This window comes from Mus pahari, chromosome 2, assembly GCF_900095145.1.
Source record: "Mus pahari chromosome 2, PAHARI_EIJ_v1.1, whole genome shotgun sequence".
In the NCBI taxonomy this organism is placed as follows: domain Eukaryota; kingdom Metazoa; phylum Chordata; class Mammalia; order Rodentia; family Muridae; genus Mus; species Mus pahari.
In genome coordinates, this window is record NC_034591.1 from 125,979,989 (window position 1) to 125,987,252 (window position 7,264).

Consider the following 7,264-nt stretch of genomic DNA (forward strand, 5'->3'; position numbering starts at 1 on the left):
CAAGACCAAGGGGCCTCTCTTCCCAATGATGGCCTATTAGGCCATCTTCTGCTACATATGCAGCTAGAAACATGAGGTCATGGGGTACTTCATCAGCAGGAGACCAGTCACTTTTGCAGGAAGGAGTCTGTCAATAGCAAGACACAGGGGAATACACAATGGGGTGCAGGTTTAAATGCTTCTCCCTCTGCCTATGGCCCATAGAAGAAGCCTTAAAGATCATCAGTTCAAGCCATTGAGCAGATCTCCTTGGTCAGAAGATAGATTTTTAATTGGAAGCCTAAATATACATAGACATACATGTAAAACAATGAAATTCTTAATCAAAATCTCTAAATAGGGTGTAAGTGACTGCTCTGATATTTTATTGCTTCTACAAGATTTCCTATTCTGATGCTCAGTCTTATAGGAAAAAAAATTTAGTTCTGTAGGATAAAGAGACAAAATGTATATTTACTGAAAGAGGACATGTCTGAGTCATGTGAGAATCATAATACATGTTCTACACATTGTATCTTCAATGTCCTGCAATATCTTGTTTTCCAGCTTGGTGGTGTTGGTAGGTGATAGACCATTTTAAGAGGTAAGACTGGAGAGAGATCTTTTTCCCATTAAGGGTATGCCCCTGAAAGCAATGGTAGGACAGACTTCAGCCTCTTCCCTCTGCTCTAAGTCAGATGGCAGCCAAATGAACTGGTTTTTCATGTGATCCTCCCACAATCCCCTTTCATAAACCAGGCCAGGGACAACAGGCCAATCAATCACTGATGGACATTTTACTGTTGAGGCTGATCATCTTCAGCATTTCACAATAAATGAAAGCTGGCTACATAGCACATTGGATGATTGGGCCACTTTCATATATATTGCTTCTCTATACAATAAAAAATGCATTTTTTTCTTAAGACTTCATTTATTTCTTTTACTCTCTTAAAATCTCAGAATGTAACAGTATGGAGTATGGTAGAGATGCTACATATTTTAATAATTATGGAATTAATAATATCTGTGACTTTATAGCATGTAAAAGCATTCAGTTTTTATGTTCTTAGTATTTGTAGTCATTCTTCTGAATTCCAAATACTTTTGGTTACAACCCATTAGTAGAAAATATATTTTGTTCACTTATTATAAAATTTATGGTATTATATAAATTACCAAATATATGTTAAAGTGTGTAAAACTGATCATATAAATTGAAATACTTTGGCCTAGAAATGTATGATTGCTATCTATGAAAATTTTAGGGAAAGCGAAGATACATTGAAATTTGGGTGAATACCCTGACAGACATTTCTAGAAGATCTCTGATGAGTCTGAGTTGGACCCTTTCCTTTTACTGATGTACTGTAATAACTGATGATATCCTGTCAATGGGAGTAGAACAAGAAAAGATGTGACACCTGCAACTTGGGGCATACACAGGTCCAGGGGATTGGTTAGGAAAGGAAAGATCCAGCAAAGATGTTAAAGATGTCATTAAGAGGTAAAAGGCAGTGAGACAAATGCCACCTTTTGAGGAAATCTTTGTGGAGGGAAAGGGACTTGGACCCTTTGGCACATTCATTCATTAGACACTGAGCCAACAGCCTTCACAAAAGGTACTTATTTCTGTTCATCACTTAATCACTGAAAATATCCATCACGCAATAAAAACTCCTTATGTTTGTCCACATATGTTTCCTCCAAATATACATTTTTTAATGTTTCTTGTTTATTTCTTATGAATGAAAGGGTAAAAATGAGTGCCACTATGAATTTGACACCAGGGTAGATACTTAGGAAGTAGTAGAGAATAAGAAATGTCACTGCCTTTAAGGTCTTCTCCATCAAGAGGGAAATGAAAATGTCAAGAAAGTATGTTGGCTCTTATGCTCCAAATTCTTCCTTCTGCTTTTGGTTTTATCTTGGCTTGGCTGGAAGTAAGAAAGCCACATTTTTTATTTTCTATCTAATTCTCTTTTGGGAATGCCAGAGAAATACCAAGGTTAATAAGAAAAGAAGGAACTTTTTCTTAGAAGTATGGAGTTCTGTGGGGCTGTGGGAGTAGGGGAAGAACGGGGAGGGAGAGAGCCCGCGTCCAGCCAGAGTTCCTCTGCTCTGGCCCGGCAGACACAGGAGGACTGCTGGACACTTTCCACTCAGCCCTCAAGTGGGAATCTGGCTGTGTGAAGCCACTGACCCCACACAGCAGAGGGCAGCCCCTGGTACCAGGTTCTCAGTCTCTGACATCTCATGCTGGATATGGCAGAAGAGATCAGGACAGAATAGGGGACCCAGAGCAGCACCTGGTCCTGGAGATAGAGAGGTTAAGAGGGTAGAGGGAAGAGAGGTTCCCAAGCAGGCGAGAGTCTTTAGTCTGGTCCGTGGCTGGAGCACAGGAAGACCTTCTTACAGGACATTAGGCACGGTTCCTTAGGAGAAAGCCTATCCCATCATCCAAGCACAGCGGGCCTTGGGGAGCAGAGACAGTCTATGGTTTTAGAGCTTTATTGTAGAAGGCAGGGGGAAAGAGAAAGTAGAAAGAGAGAGAGATTGGTCATGGCCAAAAGAAGAGAAGGGGAAGGGAAAGAGAAAAAGAGTTAGAGAGTAAGAAAGGCGAAGGCCTAGAGAGAAAGAGGGGTAAAAACTTAGAGAGTAAGAGAGAGAGAGAGAAAGAGGGAGAGAGCAAGGTGGGGCCAAGGAGCCCCTCTTATAGTGGGCTAGTATATTGTTGTTGCTAGGTAACTGGGAGGAGTCTGGCCTGAAGGCCAGAAGCTTGGGACATTGTGTACATGAATAAAAGCCATGAACCTCTCCCTCATGGGGGCTGTGGTGGCAGTATCTTCGACAGGAGCCAGGGGTCCAGGAGACATGAGGGAACACCTTCCATCCCATGTAGGTGAAAATTATCTCCACCAGGTTTCACTGGGATTCCACACCTCAGCTGTCTGTGCATAGCCCATTGCCCCACAGAATTCCATACTTTGAAAAAAAGTAGACCCATGGCTTTGCTTATTTCTGCTAAAGGCTGGTTCAACTTGCCCCTCAGTCCACTGAATGCCCTGTTCACTCAGAGTTCCACTTCTTTTCTGGTTTTAGTCAATGTCTGGAAAGCAGTGTTCTTCTTTTTGACACTTGATAATGTTAATTAGGGGTTACACCATTTAACGTATGCTGAGATATGTTCTTGTCAGCCTTGACATGTCACAGAACATCATTCCACTCTGTTTCTTAATGGCAGCACTGTGAACTGCGATCTTTTAGATCATCCATTGTGCGTAATAACATGCAGTTTTTTAGGCTGTAGCATGTGAATTCTTTCCATCCCTCTCAGTAGAAATCTCTTAGTATTACCCACCAGGCCCTCTTCAGGATCTGGGTTGCAACTAGATAGGACACAATCTATAAGTAGAGAGAAACCTACCCAAGGTAAGGGACACTTTCTTCTCAGCTGTCAGCATCTGAACTCTGGAAAACTGAGCTCTAAGCTTAACCAGTTGTAAAATTATCAACCTCTGCCTTTTGTTTCCCCAGCTCTCTGGACAGTACTTTCTTCTGAGAATAAGTTGATGACATTGTTTAGTGTTCTCTTTAGTTATCTGGTAAACAACTGTATCTTCATTTATAGTTTTTCATATTGAGTTAGGTTTACTAAAATAGAATTCTGTTTCTTGACTGAAAAACAATTAGTCTCAGAAAACAGACAAACACAGAAACAGAAAAAGAGAGATCCTCACAAGAAGCAAGAAATAAAACATGTCTGAAACCTAGTATAAATTTTACAAAAAGAAGAGCACAGTGAGTTTTACTTTTTGCTGTGTTTCTTAGTGTGTCTGCAGAGGAGTATTAACATTCAGTGCTGTATATGTTGCAGTGTTTAGCAAACTGATCCTGGGAGGATCCGAGTGCTGCCACTGTGTCATTAGCAGTAGTGTGATACAGATGAGACAGTTTCTGACTAATGACTACATGGAAGAGCTTCTACTGCCTCAGTAGAATCTAATTATGTGGCTTAATTAGAATGTAGCAATTGTTCCATTTATGTAATATTATTTATAACACTGTTGATATCCAATGTTGTTCTTTGCAGAATCATTATTTTAGAACAGGAATTAATTATTTACACATTTTCACTGTGCTCATAATATGAAATGATTGGACACAGGAAGTAAGTTGTGATTGTTCTGCATGGGGGAGACTAAAATTTATCTCTCTGTCTGAATACTCAGTTCTTGAACATGGTCGCCCACTTAATTAAGTCATAAAATGGGAGTTTCCCTGTTCTCTCAGTTAAGTACCCACTTAAACCATGCTTTTATTGAATGGAATTTGCCCATATTTTTACAGATACTTGCTAAACTTTTGCATGATTTGCCAACTGCTTTCTTTCCTGTCATTTGTTATAGAGACACCGTATGTGTCTACTGTAAGTAGCCTTCTTACTTTGCTATGAGGAAGCTGTAAAAGTGTCATGACCACTTTCCCATGTGTGTCCCCTCTCTTTCTCATGAATCATACCACTGGTTCTTGACTTATGCCCTGCTCTCTTCATTTTCTTCCACTGTAGCCCCACTTTACCTGGAAGAATCCTCAATGACTAAGGTTTCATTCTAGGTAGCTAAAGTTTAAGAAATTGTAACTTCAGCCCATCTTATAGAAGTTGATTCAATCATAAAAAGTAATTTCCTCTAGATAAGACAGTGTCTAGCTGCCCAAACTAAATCTGTCCAAGAAAAAAAAGGCTCTTTTCTTTCAACCAAATGTAAAAGTAATAGCAAAATTGGTTTAAATCAACTCATTGAGAGAAAAAACAAATCCAATAGATTAAAAAGAAATAGAATGAAGTCAAACAAATTTTAAAGTATTTAAAGAAGATGAACCCTGCCCAGTGCCACAGGGGCATTGTGGTGCATGCCCAAAATGGCCCCTCTCTGGTGTCACACAGAAGACAAATCCCTCCTTCAGCCCTTCCCTCCATGGCACTAAGTTGAGCAAGTCCATGGTGGAGAGATGGAAGAGGAAGAGAAAGAAGCAGAACAGAATGCTGTGTGCACAATGAAGTGAGGTGGAAGTACTAACACCAAAGGCCTTGCCAGTGTCCCTGGTCTGGATTGCTGCCTGGGGCCATGTTGATCAGGGATCAGGGCTGCGTTGAGTTGGCCCTGATCCTTACCTGATGAGGCACTGGCACTAACTCTCACCTGGGAAAGTGGGAGAGCTAGCCCTTAGGGTATGAGTGCAGGAGAGTTAGTCCCAGCCCTCTTTGGCTGCAGTATTAAAGAGACCTGGAGAATGGGACCAACATTTCACTAGGGAAGCACAGTGGAGCTCTCCCCAGTGATAGGGGTTTTAGTGAACTATCCCTCAAGGCCTGAGCACAAGAGAACTGGACCTGCTTCTTGTATAGGCATTGTGGAAGAGGTGGCCCAGATAGCGTGAGTGAGTGAAAACTAGCCCTGATGTTGTGAACACAGGAGAGCTGTTAGGCTGACCAACTCAACTACTACCCTGGCCCGGAACCAAAGCTTTGAGTAGGAACAACCCAGTATCTACCCCATCTATGAACTGCTGGAGCATTTGAATAGGCTGGTCTTCCAAAACTAAAGCTTTAAGATCTCTATGACACAGGGAAAAAACAAGATAACCGTCTAAGAGGAGTCCCGGTGAGATCCAGTACTGGTAGTGTAACAGAAGCCAGAGGCCTTGAACCAAACCAATGACTCATTGTAATGATTGTTTTCAAGAAAACCTATTTGTCTGTTTTCTATTCTTGGGTATGTTATAAAGGCAGAGGGAAGATATTAAGGAACAGGTAGATGAATGAGAAGACTTGGGCACATGATATGAAATTCCCAAATATCAATAAGAAGTTAAAAAACATACATGTGTGTGTGTGTGTGTGTGTGTAAACACTTCTCATATTAAGTAACTAAAAGCAAACAATATAGATGTATCCCTAATAAAGAACACAATTTATGATTTATATTATAACTATGTGTGGGCAAGATGGCTCAGTGAGTAAAGGCACTTGCTGTGAAGTCTGATGACCTCAGTTCAATCCTGAGACCCACATACTATAAGAAAAGATATGATTCCCTTATGTTACCCTCTCAGTTCCACAGTCTATCAATGTCTGTCTGTCTGTCTGTCTGTTTCTCTTTCATGGACACATACACTTCTATGTTTGTAAACAGAAAATAAAACTGAGTGTAATAGTGTAATGATGTTCAAAGACACCAAGAAAACAAATATTCCAATTGAAAAATGGGGTACAAATTTCAAGAGTTCTCAAAATACAAATGGCTGCAAAATATTTGGAATGTTCAATATCCTCAGTCATCAAAATAATACAAATCAAAATTACTTTGATTTTTATTTTATTTTATACCAGACAGAATTACAAAGATAAATAAAAGACATGACAGCTTATGGTGGCCAAGATGTGTAATGAAAGGTATATTCATCCATTGCTTGCTGGAGTGCAAAATTCACAGCCACTATGGGAATCAGTGTGCTGGTTGGTTGGCAAGCTGGAAATGGAAGTCAGAGACACTCACTCAACCATGTTTATAATAGCCAGAAACTAGAAACACGCTAGATAGATGTCCATCAACAAATGGATGAATTTTTTTAAAATATGGCACATTTACACAATGAAATACTTCTCAGCTGGTAGACAAATATACTACATGAAGTTTATAGGAAATGGTTGGTGCTAGAAAAAAACCCGATCATTCTGAATGATATATCTCATATTCAAAAATAAAAATATGGTATGCATTAACTCAATTGTGAATGCTAATTGTTAAGTCTTTAAGAGGCAGGCTGCAATTCCTTTAACTACAGAGGTTAGACATAGAGTAAGTTTAGAATAATAAACTAGATAGGAAGGAAGAATTTTCAAAGGAAGAGGACATAGAATTGATATAGATAGATGAGGGTTAGGATCAGGGATAGAATGAGAGGATCAAACAGGGAGGGTGAGGGAACAAGAAGAGGAACAGCTATAAGTAACCACTATTTGAGGGATGATAAAATGTCTATTACAGTAGAAATATATATATATATATATATATATATATATATATATATATATATATATATATATATAATCTAAATAGAAACTAGAGGGTAGACAAAGCTCCAGATAGATATCAGTTGAATAAATTACACCTAATTGAGTCATTGCATAAATGGATCCCATAGAACCACACAAATAATTGAGGCTATTGCTATAAAATTGGTTGCTCTCCATAAACTGATGGTAAGGCCCTATTGTGGA

At 39.4% G+C, this 7,264-nt stretch overlaps 1 pseudogene; it reads left to right on the top strand.

The window, feature by feature from the left end:
• Positions 1 to 4,596, top strand: part of LOC110316886 — a 7,467-nt pseudogene extending 2,871 nt beyond the window's left edge.
• Positions 4,597 to 7,264: the final 2,668 nt, after the last annotated feature.